The sequence below is a fragment of the Microcaecilia unicolor genome, chromosome 5, assembly GCF_901765095.1.
Source record: "Microcaecilia unicolor chromosome 5, aMicUni1.1, whole genome shotgun sequence".
NCBI classification, from domain to species: Eukaryota; Metazoa; Chordata; class Amphibia; order Gymnophiona; family Siphonopidae; genus Microcaecilia; species Microcaecilia unicolor.
The window spans coordinates 327,397,942-327,414,335 of NC_044035.1; positions in this window are offsets into that span (position 1 = coordinate 327,397,942).

Below are 16,394 nucleotides of genomic sequence, written 5' to 3' on the forward strand. Positions count from 1 at the left end.
AGACCTGGGAGGGAGAGAGGAGCAGAAGCTGGGCGGAGGGGGAGAAAGATGACGATAGCAGGGGCAAAGGGAAAGGTTTTTAAAAAACTGTATGTATATATGGGGATGGGGATGGGGGGGATGGGGAGGGGAGAGGGGGATGGGGAGGGGGGAGGGGGGAGGGCCCACCCCCACCCAGGGGAGGGCCCACCCCCACCCAGGGGAGGGCCCACCCAGTTTAACTCTGGGCCCATCCAAAATGGCAGGTCTGGCTACGCTCCTGGGTTAATCCTACACAGACATTCAGTGCTATAAGAATACCTGGCCTCTTTCACACGTGCAGAACACAGACAGACCCTCACCAAATATAGAATAAGCAACTATAAACTAAAAATAGAACTATGTAGGCAAAAATTAAAGTGAACTCTCAAGAAAGCAGACTCTGCATATAGTGCAACGCCAGTGAAATAGAAATAGTGATGCGTGTCCCCTTGTACTATGCAAAACAAAGATAATAGGAGGAAAGGAGAAACGGGTGATATGATACAGACGTTCAAATATTTGAAAGGTATTAATCCGCAAACGAATCTTTTCCGGAGATGGGAAGGTGGTAGAACGAGAGGACATGAAATGAGATTGAAGGGGGGCAGACTCAAGAAAAATGTCAGGAAGTATTTTTTCACGGAGAGAGTAGTAGATACTTGGAATGCCCTCCCGCGGGAGGTGGTGGAAATGAAAACGGTAACGGAATTCAAACATGCGTGGGATAAGCATAAAGGAATCCTGTGCCGAAAGAATGGATCCTCAGGAGCTTAGTCAAGATCGGGAGGCGGGGCTGGTGGTTGGGAGGCGGGGATAGGGCTGGGCAGACATACGGTCTGTGCCAGAGCCGGTGGTGGGAAGCGGGACTGGTGGTTGGGAGGCGGGGATAGTGCTGGGCAGACTTACACGGTCTGTGCCCTGAGGAGCACAGGTACAAATCAAAGTAGGGTATACACAAAAAGCAGCAAATATGAGTTATCTTGTTGGGCAGACTGGATGGACCGTGCAGGTCTTTTTCTGCCGTCATCTACTATGTTACTATGTAACAGCTGTAAATTTCAAAACAAGAACTGACATATTCTAAATACTACATTAAACATGAACAAATAAAAATATAACAAACACACAAAACCAGAACATAAGGTGATATCATTTTATTGAACTAACAATACTTTTTTTTTTAATTAGCTTTTGAATGCCAAAACCTCCTTCCTCAGATCAGGATAGTATACTGCTTTTATTGTTTACTGCCCTGACCTGAGGAAGGACGTTTTGGGCTCTGAAAGCAAGTCAAAAGTGTATTGTTTGTTCAGTATAAAAAGATATCACCTTATTTTCTGATTTCTGTTTAATTTATATTTATTAACATTTAGAGTGGATTAACATGGCCACCACCCTACTTTTTTCTTAAATTAAAAATAACATTATTTTTTCCCACCTTTGTTGTCTGACCATTTTATTTTTCTAACCATGTTGGTCCCAGTCTTTGGTTTCTGCTTTCTTCTCTCTTCCCTTAATTCTTTTGCCAGGGTTTCCTCTTCATGTGTCATTTTTCTCTCTCCTGCCTTTTTTTTTTTTTAACTTTCTCCTACATTGATCCTTCCTTTCAGCTTTCTTCCATTTATTTATCTGCCTCTCTGTCCACTCAGATTTCATTCATTATTATTATTCAGTCAGTCTTCAATTTCCCTTTTTTTTGGTGCATCTACCTACAGCTTTGTATCTCTTTCCCTTGCCCGGCCCTCCCATTCCCCTTCTTATTCCCCAGTCTTTCACAAAACTCTCACTCCCCTTTCCATCTAGTGTATTCTCTCTGTCCCTTTCCTTCCATCCCACATCTCCTCTCTCTCTCTCTTCACCTTCCATATAGTGTCTTATCTCTTAATCCCCTTCCATCCAGTAGCTTCTCTCTCTCTCTCTTTCTTTCTCCCTTTCAGCTAGTAGCACACTTCTCTCTTCCTCTTACATCCAGCAGCTCCCCCTCTCTTTCCCTTCCATTGAGCATTTTATCTCTGTCTCTCAATCCCCCTTCCATCCAGTGTCTCATCTCTCTCTCTCCTTCCATCCAGCAACACTTACCCTTCTCAACCCCCTTTCATCCAGTGTCTCATCTTTCTCTCTCCCTCTCCTCTTTCATTTCATCCAGCATCTCATCTCTATCCCTCCTCACTCTTTCTCAACCTCATCCATCCAGTATCCTCATCTCTCTCCTCCTTCCATCTAGCCACTCGCCCTCTCTCTGTCTCCCCTCCATCTTGCATCTCCCCTCTCTTTCTCCCCATTTCATCTATCAATGCTGGATGGTGTAGTGGGGGTATGAATGGTTAGAAGCCTGCATGTTTGGAATATTTTAGGTGGATTGAGAGCTTTGGTGGCATTGGTTGGCGTTGCAGTTAGGCAAAAATTCTTGGGATAATGCTTATGTGCATGTATCTTTTTGTTGTTGTCCATAGGCCCAGGTGCTTTATTTGCCTAATGCTTTTGTTATTTGGCTTGTAACATTGCTATTGCCATGTTATTTTTACCTGTTGTACATTGTTTTGGGTGGCTTTGTTGGGGAAGCAATATTAATAATTCTGGGACCATTATGTTGGGTCTGAATAAGGGCATCCAGTTTTTGGTTTTCTCTCTGAGAGTACATTGCTGGGGCATATCACCTGTAGTTTGCTTGGAAGAGTATGCTGGTTATGTATGGATTTTGAAAATGTTTTGAGAAAAAAATCTCCGACACCATTTTCTGCATTCATTCACTTCATTTTGAACTGCTACCGATACTTTCAAGAAGTCAGCATTACCCGAAATCTATAGGATATATCAAACTTTGCAATGCTTGTACTGCATCCATGCAATAAAGCCTTGCGAGGCACTCAAGCAAGGACAAAATGCTAATCTCCAGTCTTCAGATTAGCAGCAGTCATCAAGGACTGACTAAATGAATAATAACCACCATCTAGGACTGGGTTTACAAGTGAATAGATATCTTCTGAAGGCAGGAGCATTGAGACAAAGGTAAAATGTCTATGCAGTAGTTTTTTCTCCCTACGTTTGTCCAAATTTGGGGGAGGGGAGAGGAATGAGGAGAAGAGGGTGGAGCTGGGAAATGAAAATTTTAAGTATGATATAAAAAGACTTGAAACGGTTGATAGGAAAGAGGTATGGAGTCTGCACCAGTAGATGTATATACCCTAGAAGAGTAACTGAATCGATTTGGATGGGCTGGAGTATAAATTTTAAGGGGCTTCGATGTTAGCTTCAGTACAAGAATGGTGCTAGGCAGACTTCTATGGTCTGTGCCCTGAGAATGGCAAGGACAAATCAAACTCGGGTATACGTATAAAGTATCACATATCATGTAAAATTAGTTTATCTTGTTGGGTAGACTGGCTGGACTGTTCAGGTCTTTTTTTCTGCCGTCATTTACTATGTTACTGTGTAAGAGGGGAGAGACATCGGTATGTGAGATGGATATTTAAATACTTGAAAGGGATCTTTTCCAAAGATGGGAAAACTGTAGAACCAGTGGACATGAAATAAAGCTGAAAAGAGCCAAATTTAAAAGCAACATCAGGAAAGGGTGGAGGATGCTTGGAATGCCTTCCCTTTGGAGGTATAAACAACAAATTTTCAAATTGTTAAATCACTTCTTCCAACATGTCACTGTATATTCAATCATCTTATCATAAACAAACTTTTTTCTAGGCCTTCAGAATATGGCAGATTCTGCCGTATTCTGATGGTCTACAAAAAAATCGTGATCGAATATATAGTGATATGTTGAAAGAAGTGATTAAAAATTTGAAAATTTGTTGTTGTTGGGATTTATATGTTTATAGTTGATGTGATATCCCTGCACATAAAGAAGTGTCCACACAATTTGATTCACTTTGGAGGTGGCAGGAACAAAAACAGTGATAGAATTCAAAATTGTACATAATATTCTAAATGAGGTCTCACCAGAATCTTATACAGGGGCATCATCACCTCCATTTTCCTACTGGCCATTCATCACCATATGCACCCAAGCATCCTTCTAGCTTTCGCCGTTGCCTTTTCTACCTGGCCAAACAGGTAGAAAGGGTGATGGTGAAATTTAGAAGGATATGACTTAAAAAAACCCTTTTGCACTACCTCTGACACTTAAGGGCTTTTGAATACTGACTTCATGATGTCCAATTATATATTTTTACAATTGTTCTGTAAGCATTGGTTGTGAGATCATAATTACATGGGAAGCAACTGCTTGCCCTGGGATTTGTAGTATGGAATGGTGCTACTGTTTGAGATTCTGCATGGAATCTTGTCACTAGGATTCCAGGATCTTGCTATTCTTTGGGGTTCTACATGGAATTGTGCCACAATTTGGGTTTCTGCCAGGAACTTGTGAACTGGCTTGGCCACTGTTTGGAAAACAGGATACTGGGCTAGATGGACCACTGGTCTGACCCAGTATGGCTACTCTTATGTTCTTATGTAATGTTTGAAAAGTAATCTACCACTGTGTCAGTTTCTCCATCTTCACCACATTTGCTCTGATTTTGAGGATTTCATCAATCAAGCAGAGATAATGAGTCATAGATTTCTCACCAGAGGATATCTGGCAAAACATGTTCAAGCTGGCTATACAAGAAGACAGATAAACATTACTTTAGCAACTCAATTCAAGAACCACACCAGACATTGTTTGTACCCTTGGATATTCATTTCTGGCTAAACACATACAACAGGTTATCTGGTGACATTGGCACATCCTTCAAGGCCTGGTATATATTAAGAACAAAAAAACTAGTTATTGCCTATTCTAGAGTCTCTGACTAATAAATCTATTTAAGACCCAATACTATCATCCTGGTCTCTTGAGTTCATGGTCTACTTCCCACTGCCTTTCTCTCTTTGCAATCTTGGAACATAACAGAATACCAATAATTCCTACCTTAAGAATGTCTTCCCTTCCTCTACTGCTAACTGGCATTATTTATGATGTCTACCTTCCCCCATAGAGCTACGCAGTACCTGCAAACATAGCATATACTATGAATGTGATATAATATACGCATATTGAATCCATATCTCTCCCTGCCATTTTTGAGGCACAAATCGTAGAAGTCTACCTAACACTAGTCTTCCCAATTACTGGAGGTGATGTCGAAGCTCATGCCAGCCTTGATCCTGTCTTTGCCATTTATGGGACCCAGATCCAGACCATAGAGATCTGCCCAGCATTGGTCTCACTTCCCTACCACTGCAGTTGCTATCAAAGCTTACTCCAGCCATGAGGTCATTTATGTTTTGTCTTAATTTGATTTCTTTTTTTTTCTATTTTGGGGTCCTCTATGTTTATCCCATGCATTCTTGGTTTCTGTCACCATTTTTGTCTTCACAACCTCCAGTGGGAAGGCATGCCAGACATCCACCACCCTGTCTGTGAAAAATTATTTCCAGATGTTGCTCTTAGGTTTACCTCCCTGCAACCGCAACTCATGATCTGTACATAAATACATAACATAAGTATTGCCATACTGGGACAGACTGAAGGTGGTCCATCAAGCCCAGCATCCTGTTTCCAACAGTGGCCAATCCAGGTCGCAAGTACCTGGCAAGATCCCCAAAAAGTACAATACATTTTACGCTGCTTATCCTAGAAATAAGCAGTGGATTTTCCCCTGCTTATTTCTAGGATAAGCAGCATAGTTCTACTGCTTCCCCATCTCTGAAAAATAGTTTGCACATTAATTCCTTTAAAATTTTTAAATGTCTGTATCATATCCCTCTTATCCCTCCGTTTCTCTAGATTATGCATATTCATGTCTTCAATTTCTTCTTGGCTCAAACCCCATGTAATTTTTTTCACCTTCCTCTAAACTGCTTCAAGTCTTTTGATGTTGTTAGCGAGTTATGACCTCCAAAACTTTACACAGTACTCCAAATGGGACCTCACCAACAACTTGTACAGAGATATTAACATGTTTTTTTCTTCTACTGGATATGCCTCTCTCTAGGCAGCCTAGCATCCTTCTATGGCCATCGCCTTGTCACCTTGTTTTGTTGACTTAAAATCCTCAGACACTATCATCCCAAAGTCTCTCTCCCAGTCCGTGCATATCAGCCTCTCATTCCCTATCAAAAACAGCTTCTTTGGATTTCTACACCCAGTTTGCATCACTCTGCATTTTTTCGCATTAAATTTTAACTGCCAAACATTAGGCCATTCTTCCAGTTTTTTTAGATCACTTCTCATGTTGTCCACTCCTTGCGGGATGTCCACTCTGTTGCAAATCTCTTTGTTGTCCACAAAAAGGCAAACTTTTCCTTCTGACCCTTCAGCAATGTTGCTCACAAATATATTGATCTTCAGTCATTAGTACGCTTATCATTCCTCTGTTATCTCGTCAATTATTCACAGGGCCGTGCTGATGTGGTAAGCGGGGTAAGCACCGCAGGAGGGCGCCCACCTCTGGAGGGCGCCGCCGCGGTGCTTACCCTCGCCCCGCGCCGCTGAGGCCTTTAAATCTTTTACTTGCAGTCGCAGCAGCGTCTGTGAAAGCGGAGCGCTGCCGACGTCTCCCTTCCCTTCGCGCTGTTGGTTCCCTCAGTGTCCCGCCTTCTTCTGACGTCAGAAGAAGGCGGGACACTGAGGGAACCAACAGCGCGAAGGGAAGGGAGACGTCGGCAGTGCTCCGCTTTCACAGACGCTGCTGCGACTGCAAGTAAAAGATTTAAAGGCCCCCCAGGGCGCGCCGCGATCATCTTCACGGGGGGGGGGGGGGGGGGGCGCGTGCGCGCCAACTGTTCATCTGCGGGGGGGCACCAACTGTTCGTCTGCGGGGGGGGGGCGGCACAGACCCTTGGCACGGGCCTGATTATTCAGTTACTTTGTTTCACTTAGTAAGGAAACAGTGACATAAGATCTGCCTTTTTAATCCTTATTATATCATCAAACTCCTTCTGGCCCCACATAATATTTTAGTTATATTACAATAATGTTTGGGTGCCAAGAATTGCCCCAAAATGAATCACAAAAAATGTGTCATTTCAGCTCAGAATTATCTGAAATTCAGCATTAACTAACTTTCAAGATGTTCTTTTCATCTGTCTTAATATCTTGTTTTTCAGTGACAGGGATAGGCATAATGGAATGTAGACCAGTTTAATGCACTAGTTTCACAGGGCTGTTACACTGGCAGTTTAGTGTTTAAAAATAAAGATACTCAGTATCACTGTAATAAGGCTCGTTTCATAGGAATCCTTTTTTCATAGCATACGAAAAGACCTTTTATATGTTGGTGCATAGTTAGATACAATGGTAAAGCAGTCCATTACAAGTAATTTAACAAAAAAGTGGTTTTCAAAATGTAAGGTGTAGTGGAAAATACTATAATTTTTTATTTCAAGATGTGCCTTAAAGCCACTTACAGCTTCAGAGACGACCTTATTCATCCGTCTTCATTGTATGTCCTGAATACTTTTGCCAGAGAGAAATTAGGTGGTACAACATATTCCTTAGGAGGAATAAAATACCCCTTCATTTTGTAGACATTTTTAGAATATTTATTGAAATTTATATGGTTAGATTCTTACGCATACCCATTCCTGTGTGCAAGTTTCAAGGACAAATAATTTTTTTTCTTTGTATCAACAAAACAGAAGTCTTAATGGTAGTACTACATTCAATTAGACTCTGTACATCCATGAAAATTTGACTATGGGGCTCATTTTCAAAAGAGGAAAACATCCAAAAAGTGTCGTAAAGCACTATTTAGACATTTTCCTTCTCAAAAAGTCCAAATCGGTATTTTCAAAATCTATTTTCAGACTTTTATCTATGCATTTCATTTGCAATGTGTCCAAATCACAAGGGGGAGTGTCGGTGGCATTTCAGGGGAGGGTTTATGGCATTCCTAGCACTTCAACGTTTTTCAGCTATAATGCAACAAAAACTTCAATGTTTTGCTCTAGACCTGTGGAGTGGGGGACTCAGGTCCCTATCTCCCTCTACGTGTCACACTTGTGGTGGAAACTGTGACCCCTCCCAAAATCACCAAAGCCCTACTGTACCCACGTATAGGTGTCCCCTTCACCCATAAGGGCTATTGTAGTGCTGTACAGTGGGAGGAGGTGGGTTTTGGAGGACCATGGGGACAAGATAAGGGAGCAAAGGTGAGATGTGTATCTGGGAGTATTTTTATGAAATGTACAACAGTGCCCCCTAGAGTGCTCTATTGCTCTCATGGGATTTCTGGGGCACCGGTCCACTTAAAATGCAGACTCCTCCTACAAAATGGACCAAAAGAAAATGTCCAAAGTACAAACCCATGTTCAAAGCAGTATTTTTTTTTTGGGGGGGGGGGGGAAGATAGACGTTATGCTGTTTTCAAAAATGGGCTTATTTCTTGTTCGGATTTTGGATGTTTAGTGCGAAACATCTGAAGTCTGACTTAGACATCATATCGAATTTGCCCCTCCATGGTGGATAAAACTCTACTTTGTTGGAGACTTATGTGGGACAATTCTATAAATGGGAACCTAGATGTATTTGCCATTGGTGTCAGTAATTGGCATTGACATGCATATATGAACTAGGCAAAAAAAAACCCCACAAGGGGTAGCAAACTTTCAAAATATCCTCAAAAAGCATGAAACATGAAGTTTGCTAACACAGACTATGGGGTGGGAGAGGGGGGCTACACAAATCTCAAAATTTAAATAAACAAGGCATAAGTACATAAGTATTGCCATACTGGGAAAGACCAAAGGTCCATCAAGTCCAGCATCCTGTTTCCAACAGTGGCCAATCCAGGTCACAAATACCTGGCAAGGTCCCAAAAAAGCACAAAACATTTTAAACTGCTTATCCCATAAATAGTGGATTTTCCCCCAAGTCCATTTAATAATGGTCTATGGACTTTTCCTTTAGGAAGCCATCCAAACCTTTTAAAAACTCCGCTAAATTATCCGCCTTTACCACATTCTCTGGCAATGAATTCCAGAGTTTAATTACATGTTGAGTGAAGAAACATTTTCTCTGATTCGTTTTAAGTTGACTACATTGTAGCTTCATTGCATGCCCCCTAGTCCTAGTATTTTTGGAAAGCGTGAACAGACGCTTCACATCTACCCGTTCAATTCCACTCATTATTTTATAGACCTCTATCAAATCTCCCCTCAGCCGCCTTTTCTCCAAGCTGAAGAGCACTAGCCGCTTTAGCCTTTCCTCATAGGGAAGTCATCTCATCCCCTTTATCATTTTCGTCACCCTTCTCTGCACCTTTTCTAATTCCACGATATCTTTTTTGAGATGCGGCGATCAGAATTGAACACTAATATTCGAGGTGCGGTCGCACCATGGCGCGATACAAAGGCATTATAACAGCCTCATTTTTGTTTTCCATTCCTTTCCTAATAATACCTAACATTCTATTTGCTTTCTTAGCCCCAGCAGCACACTGAGCAGAAGGTTTCAACGTATCATCAACAACGACACCTAGATCCCTTTCTTGGTCCGTGACTCCTAATGTGGAACCTTGCATGACGTAGCTATAATTCAGGTTCCTCTTTCCCACATGCATCACTTTGCACTTGCTTACATTAAACGTCATCTGCCATTTGAACCTCCAGTCTCCCAGTCTCGTAAGGTCCTCTTGTAATTTTTCACAATCGTCCCGCGATTTAATGACTTTGAATAACTTTGTGTCATCAGCAAATTTAATTACCTCACTAGTTACTCCCATCTCTAGGTCATTTATAAATATGTTAAAAAGCAGTGGTCCCGGCACAGACCCCTGGGGAACTAACTACCCTTCTCTATTGAGAATACTGACATTTTAACCCTACTCTCTGTTTTCTATCTTTTAACCAGTTTTTAACCCACAATAGAACACTACCTTCTATCCCATGATTCTCCAATTTCCTCTGGAGTCTTTCATGAGGTACTTTGTCAAACGCCTTCTGAAAATCCAGATACACAATATCGACCATCTCACCTTTATCCACGTTTGTTCACTCCTTCAAAGAAATGTAGTAGATTGGTGAGGCAAGATTTCCCTTCACATGTTGACTTTGTCTCATTAATCCATGCTTTTGAATATGCTCTGTAATTTTGTTCATATAATAATAATCTCTACCATTTTGCCCGGCACTGACGTCAGACTCACCAGTCTATAATTTCCGAATCTCCTCTGGAACCTTTTTTAAAAATCGGCGTTACATTTGCCACCCTCCAATCTTCCGGTACCATGCTCGATTTTAAGGATAAATTACATATTACTAACAATAGCTCCGCAAGCTCATTTTTCAGTTCTATCAGTACTCTGGGATGAATACCATCCGGTCCAGGAGATTTGTTACTCTTCAGTTTGTAGAACTGCCCCATTACATCCTCCAGGTTTACAGAGAATTCATGAAGTTTCTCTGACTTGTCAGCTTTGAATATCATTTCTGGCACCTTTATCCCACCCAAATCTTCCTCGGTGAAGACCGAAGCAAAGAATTCATTTAATCTCTCCGCTACGGCTTTGTCTTCCCTGATCGCCCCTTTTGCTCCTTGGTCATCTAGCGGTCCAACTGATTCTTTTGCCGGCTTCCTGCTTTTAATATACCTAAAATTTTTTTGTGTTTTTGCCTCCAATTCAATCTTTTTTTTTTTAAGTCCCTCTTTGCCTTCCTTATCAGCGCCTTTGCATTTGACTTGACATTCCTTATGCTGTTTCTTATTATTTTCAGTTGGTTCTTTCTTCCATTTTCTGAAGGATTTTCTTTCAGCTCTAATAGCTTCCTTCACCTCACGCTGGCTGTCGTTTGGTCTTCCTTCCTCCTTTTTTAATACAATGAATATATTTGGCCTGGGCTTCCAGGATGGTGTTTTTGAACAGCATTCACGCCTGATGTATATTTTTGACCCTCGCAGCTGCTCCTTCAAGTTTTTCTTTCACTGTTCTTCTCATTTTATCATAGTCTCCTTTTTTAAAGTTAAACACTAACGTATTTGATTTCCTATGTATACTTTTTTCAAAGCTAATATCAAATCCGATCATATTATGATCACTGTTATCAAGCGGCCCCAGCACCATTATCTCCTGCACCAGATCATCCGCTCCACTAAGGACTAGGTCTAGAATTTTTCCTTCTCTTGTTGGCTCCTGTACCAGCTGCTCTTTAAAGCTGTCCTTGATTTCATCAAGGAATTTTACCTCCCTAGCGTGCCCTGATGTTACATTTACCCAGTCAATATCGGGGTAATTGAAATCACCCATTATTATTGTGTTGCCCAGTTTGTGTGCGTCCCTCATTTCCTTTAACATTTCTGTATTCGTCTATTCATCCTGGCCAGGCGGACGGTTGTACACTCCTATCACTCCTTTTCCCCTTTACACATGGAATTTCAATCCACAGTGATTCCAAGAAGTGTTTTGTTTCCTGCAGAATTTTCAATCTATTTGATTCAAGGCTCTTGATAATATAAAATGCTACCCCTACACCAATTCGATCCACCCTATCACTACGATATAATTTGTACCCCGGTATGACAGTGTCCCACTGGTTATCCTCCTTCCACCAGGTCTCAGAGATGCCTATTATATCTAATTTTTCATTTAGTGCAATATATTCTAACTCTCCCATCTTATTTCTTAGGCTCCTGGCATTCACATATAGACATTTCAAAGTATGTTTGTTGTTCCTATTTACATCATGTTTAGTACTTGACAGTATTAATTTGCAATCTTTTATTTGATTTTTATTTTTATTTAAGGACACCTGATCTACTACGGTCTCTTTTGCAACCTCACTATCAGGATACCCTTTCTTCCCTGTTTTGGTGATATCTTTGAAAGATACCTTATCCCGAACCATGCGCTTTTGAGCAACCGTTGGCCTTCCCCCCGTTTCTCAGAGAGCATCGGCCTGACCAAATGTGTCAGTTTTCCCAAAGAAATTCTCAGATATTATCACTGGCCTCAATAAATCATCAAACTCCAGAAAAAAAGAGAGCAACCAAAATTTGCAACATTTTGGGGAGTTTTTTGGTTGCTCTCTTTCTTTCTGGAGTTTGATGATTACTTTGTTTCACTTAATAAGGAAACAGTGACATAAGATCTGCTTTTTAATCCTTATTATATCATCAAACTCCTTCTGGCCACATATAATATTTTAGTTATATTACAATAATGTTTGGGTACCAAGAATTGCCCAAAAATGAATCATAAAGAAATGTGTCATTTCAGCTCCGAATTACCTGAAATTCAGCCTTAACTAACTTTCAAGCTGTTCTCAAGTGAGGTAGGCAAGGGGGGTATTTATATGTATACATTTGTAAAATGAGACAGCTACACGTGGACATTGTCAAATCGTCGCTTCCAAGTGGAAGCTGCTCATTTTTATCTGTAAAATAGCTACTTCTACCGTGTGTGCTGAACACACGTGCACTCTTGTGTGTCCTTATATGTGTTTTACAAAAGGCACCATGTTTGGCAGAGTCTGTTGTAAAATGCCACCAGAACTGAGCATGCCCTGATCTGGACACCTCTATTCTGATCTCAACATTTTATGTACCATTGTATGGTCTTTATGCCTTGTATGGCATTTAGGGGCTCTGTTTACAATGCTGTGGCAAAAAGTGGCCTTAGCACCAGTGGCGTAGCTACTGGTGGGCCTGAGTGGGCACAGGCCTGCCATTCTTGCTTCAGGCCCACCCAGTCTAGAGGCCCCCAAAGCACCTCATTGGTGGTGCCTCACTCCTCTCTCTCTCTCTCTTTCTCCCTCTCTCTCTCATGGCAGCTGCCCGCCTCTCTCTGAACCTCCCGCCCCCATCTAAATTTGAGCCATCTCTGGCAGTGAGTCCTGTAAGCAACTTGTGCCAGCCCTACAGGTTTCCCTCTACCGCGTCTCACCCTCGATGACATCACTTCCTGTTTCTTTACTGGCAGGGATTCAGTAGAGGGAAGTCTGCAGGGCTGGTGCAGGTTGCTTACTGGAATCGCTGCTGGTGACAGCTTGGAGGTAGACTGAGGAGGGAGAGAGGAGCAGTTGCTGGGGGGGGGGGGAGAGAGGAGCAGATGCTGGGCAGGGGGAGAGAGATGACGATAGCAGGAGCAGAGGGAAAGTAAAAAAAAAAACTGTATGTATGTATGTATGTATGTACAGTGGTGGGGTGGGGGTGGGAAGAGCCCACCCAGGTTAACTCAGGGCCCACCCAAAATGGCAGATCTGGCTATGCTCCTGCATAGTGCACCCTTACATGGGTCTTTCCTATATGCTAAGGCCATTACTACTGTAGACAGAAAATGACCAGTTTTCTATTTTCTGATTTACTGGCCATTCATGTGCAACCATTAACAAAAATTAGCGCATGAGCCCTTACTGCCACCTATTTTGTAGGCAGTAAGGGCTCACACACTATTCTTGCGCTAATCAGTGCAAGGCAATGCTGACGCTAACTGTTTAGCACAGAAACACCCACTCTCTGCCCTCAGACATGCCCCCTCAGCTGAAAAACAAATATTTTTTAGTACATGGGTAACACGTAACATTTGCAACTTACTGCAAGACGTCTTAGCGTGTCCTGCGGTATGCCATTTTAAGCTGCGGTAAGCATGCATTAGTGCTTACCGCAGCTTAGTAAAAGGACCCCTAAGTGTACCTGCATGTTATATTTGTTCAAAATTGGTAGAATTAATTGATAGATGTGCTGGAAATTAAAGTAGATAGAGCAGAATCATTGGATTGTGACTGCAACTTGCTGCATTCCTGGAAGTGAGTGCCACCCGGTGTTGATTTAAATGTACTGCAGATTTACACATGAACTCCTGTCAGCTGAGTTTAATTTGAGTAATGATGAATAAAATTTGCTGTCTCCTGACAATTTCAGCCTCGTATTACTCCAGTTGCAACTTTTCAAAGTATACCTGCTAGAAAAAAATAGGTTCTCAGTAAATTGAAGGGGATAATTTCTGATTATGACTTTTAGACAATTGTGCCGAACCTGGTCATAACAAGACTGGATTTCTGTACTTCTCTTTATGTAGGCATGTCTACTGCCAGAGTCCAGGCTCTGCAGGTTGTCCAAAATTCAGCTGCATGCTTACTTACTGGTAGATGAAGATCTGATCATATTATACCCGCGGGAGGTGGTGGAGATGAAAACAGTAACGGAATTCAAAAATGCGTGGGATAAACATAAAGGAATCCTGTGCAGAAGGAAGGGATCCTCAGGAGCTTAGCCTAGAATGGGTGGCAGAGCTGGTGGTTGGGAGGTGGGGCTAGTGCTGGGCAGACATATACGGTCTGTGCTGGGGCTGGTGGTTGGGAGGCAGGACTAGTGCTGGGCAGACTTATACGGTCTGTGCCGGGGCTGGTGGTTGGGTGGCGGGGATAGTGCTGGGCAGACTTATACGGTCTGTGCCAGAGCCGGTGGTGGGAGGCAGGGATAGTGCTGGGCAGACTTATACAGTCTGTGCCAGAGCTGGTGGTGGGAGGCGGGGATAGTGCTGGGCAGACTTATAGGGTCTGTGCCAGAGCTGGTGGTGGGAGGTGGGGATAGGGCTGGCCAGACTTATTCGGTCTGTGCCCTGAAGAGGACAGTACAAATAAAAAAGTAGCACATATGAATTTATCTTCTTGGGCAGACTGGATGGACCGTGCAGGTCTTTTTCTGCCGTCATCTACTATGTTTACTATGTTTACCTATTTTGAAGAGGCTTCATCAGTTACCTTTAAGATTTCGTATGATGTTTAAAGTATTGCTTTTAATTCATTAACAGGTTTACTCAATGGTTCCAAAGTAGTTTTTGAATGCTTTATCTATGTACCAGTCAAAGCATGCATTATATTCTGAAACTGCTAAGCAATTATGTGTTCCAATCGGTCGTTTGGCCAATACATTTACCAGAGTTTTTTCTATTGCAGGAGCAAGTCTATAGAATCATTTGCCTGGACATATGAGACTGTGTTCTAGTAAACAACAATTTAAGAAGCATTTGAAAATGTATTTCTTTATGAAATCCTTTCTGGAGAGTGTGGTCATAAAAGGATCCCTTCGGTGGCATTGGCGCGTGGGTTTGCCATGCGCCGAGGCCTCCTTTTTCCGCTGACGGTAAAAGGACTTTAAAAAAATGGAAATGGCAGTGCAGTAAATGTAACACTTGCCACGCAGCCATTTCCGGGGGGGGGGGGGGGGGGGGGGAAGCCCTTACCATCTCCTATTTGTAAAATGTAAAAGGGCCAGTATTCAAAGGGATTTAACCCAGTGGTGTATCTACAGGGGGCCTTGGGGGTCTGGACCCTCCAAAATTGGATATAGAGCCTCTGTTTTGGCTGATGGAGGTCCCCAACCCTCGCCAGATGAAGCCTTTCTCCAGCGCTGTTCTCTGCGCGTTGCCTGCCCTGCTTTCTCTCACGTTGTGTGCATGCTTGGTTTTAGTGAAACTGAGGATGCGCATCTTCTTTAAAATGGCTGCTGGAAGTCTCACGAGGCCGCTGCTGGAAGTCTCGGTAGCCATTTTTAAGGAGCGATGTGGCAACAGAGGAGTTAGCAAGGCTGGGGATCTTTCCTGCCCCGAAGACTCCACTAGACCACAGGGTGGCTTCAGGTAGGTGCCAGGAGGGCACCCTGCAGCTTGGGGGAGGGGATGCAAGGAGTCAGATTGCAGCAATGGTGGGGAGTGGGAGGGAGCGCTGCGGGGTCCCTGGAGGCGTGGGGCCCTGTGTGACTGCTCCTGTCGCCCCTGCCTAATACCGACCCTGCACACATGTTCAGTTTCACTAAAACTGAGCATGTACGCAATGTGAGAGAAAGCAGGATAAGCAACGCACAGAGAACAGCGCTGGAGAAAGGTTTCAGCTGGTGGGAGTTGGGGACCCCTGCCAGCTAAATCAGGGACGCCGGATCCAATTTGGGGGAGCCAAGGCCCCCCCGTAGCAGGGCCGTGCCTAGGGTCTCTGGTGCCCCCCTGCAGACTATCGGTTGGCGCCCCCCCCCCCCCCCGTCCAGCAGAGCAGGAACAGAAGGGAGCAGGCAAGTAAGCCGGACCTCAGGAAAAAATAGCACTGTATGTATCCCTCATTGATAAGTCTCTGACTCTAAAGTTTAGCAATTTCATTAAAGCAAAATGTATTTTCACATATCACATCCTATCCAAGGAGAATGTTTTATATATGTCACCCATCTGTGGTAAAACTTCACACAGTATCAAAATACCTCTAATATGTAGTCGTGCCAGCCGAGGAATCTAACTGTGCTCAGCTCACAAGAGACAGAGTGAACATAAAATAAAACTTCATCCTTAAAGATAATATCGGATGAATGCATGAAGGTGAATATGAATTCCTGTGAATGGAATCAATTTGATTTACAATAAATCCAGATATGCAAAGCGGAGATAAGG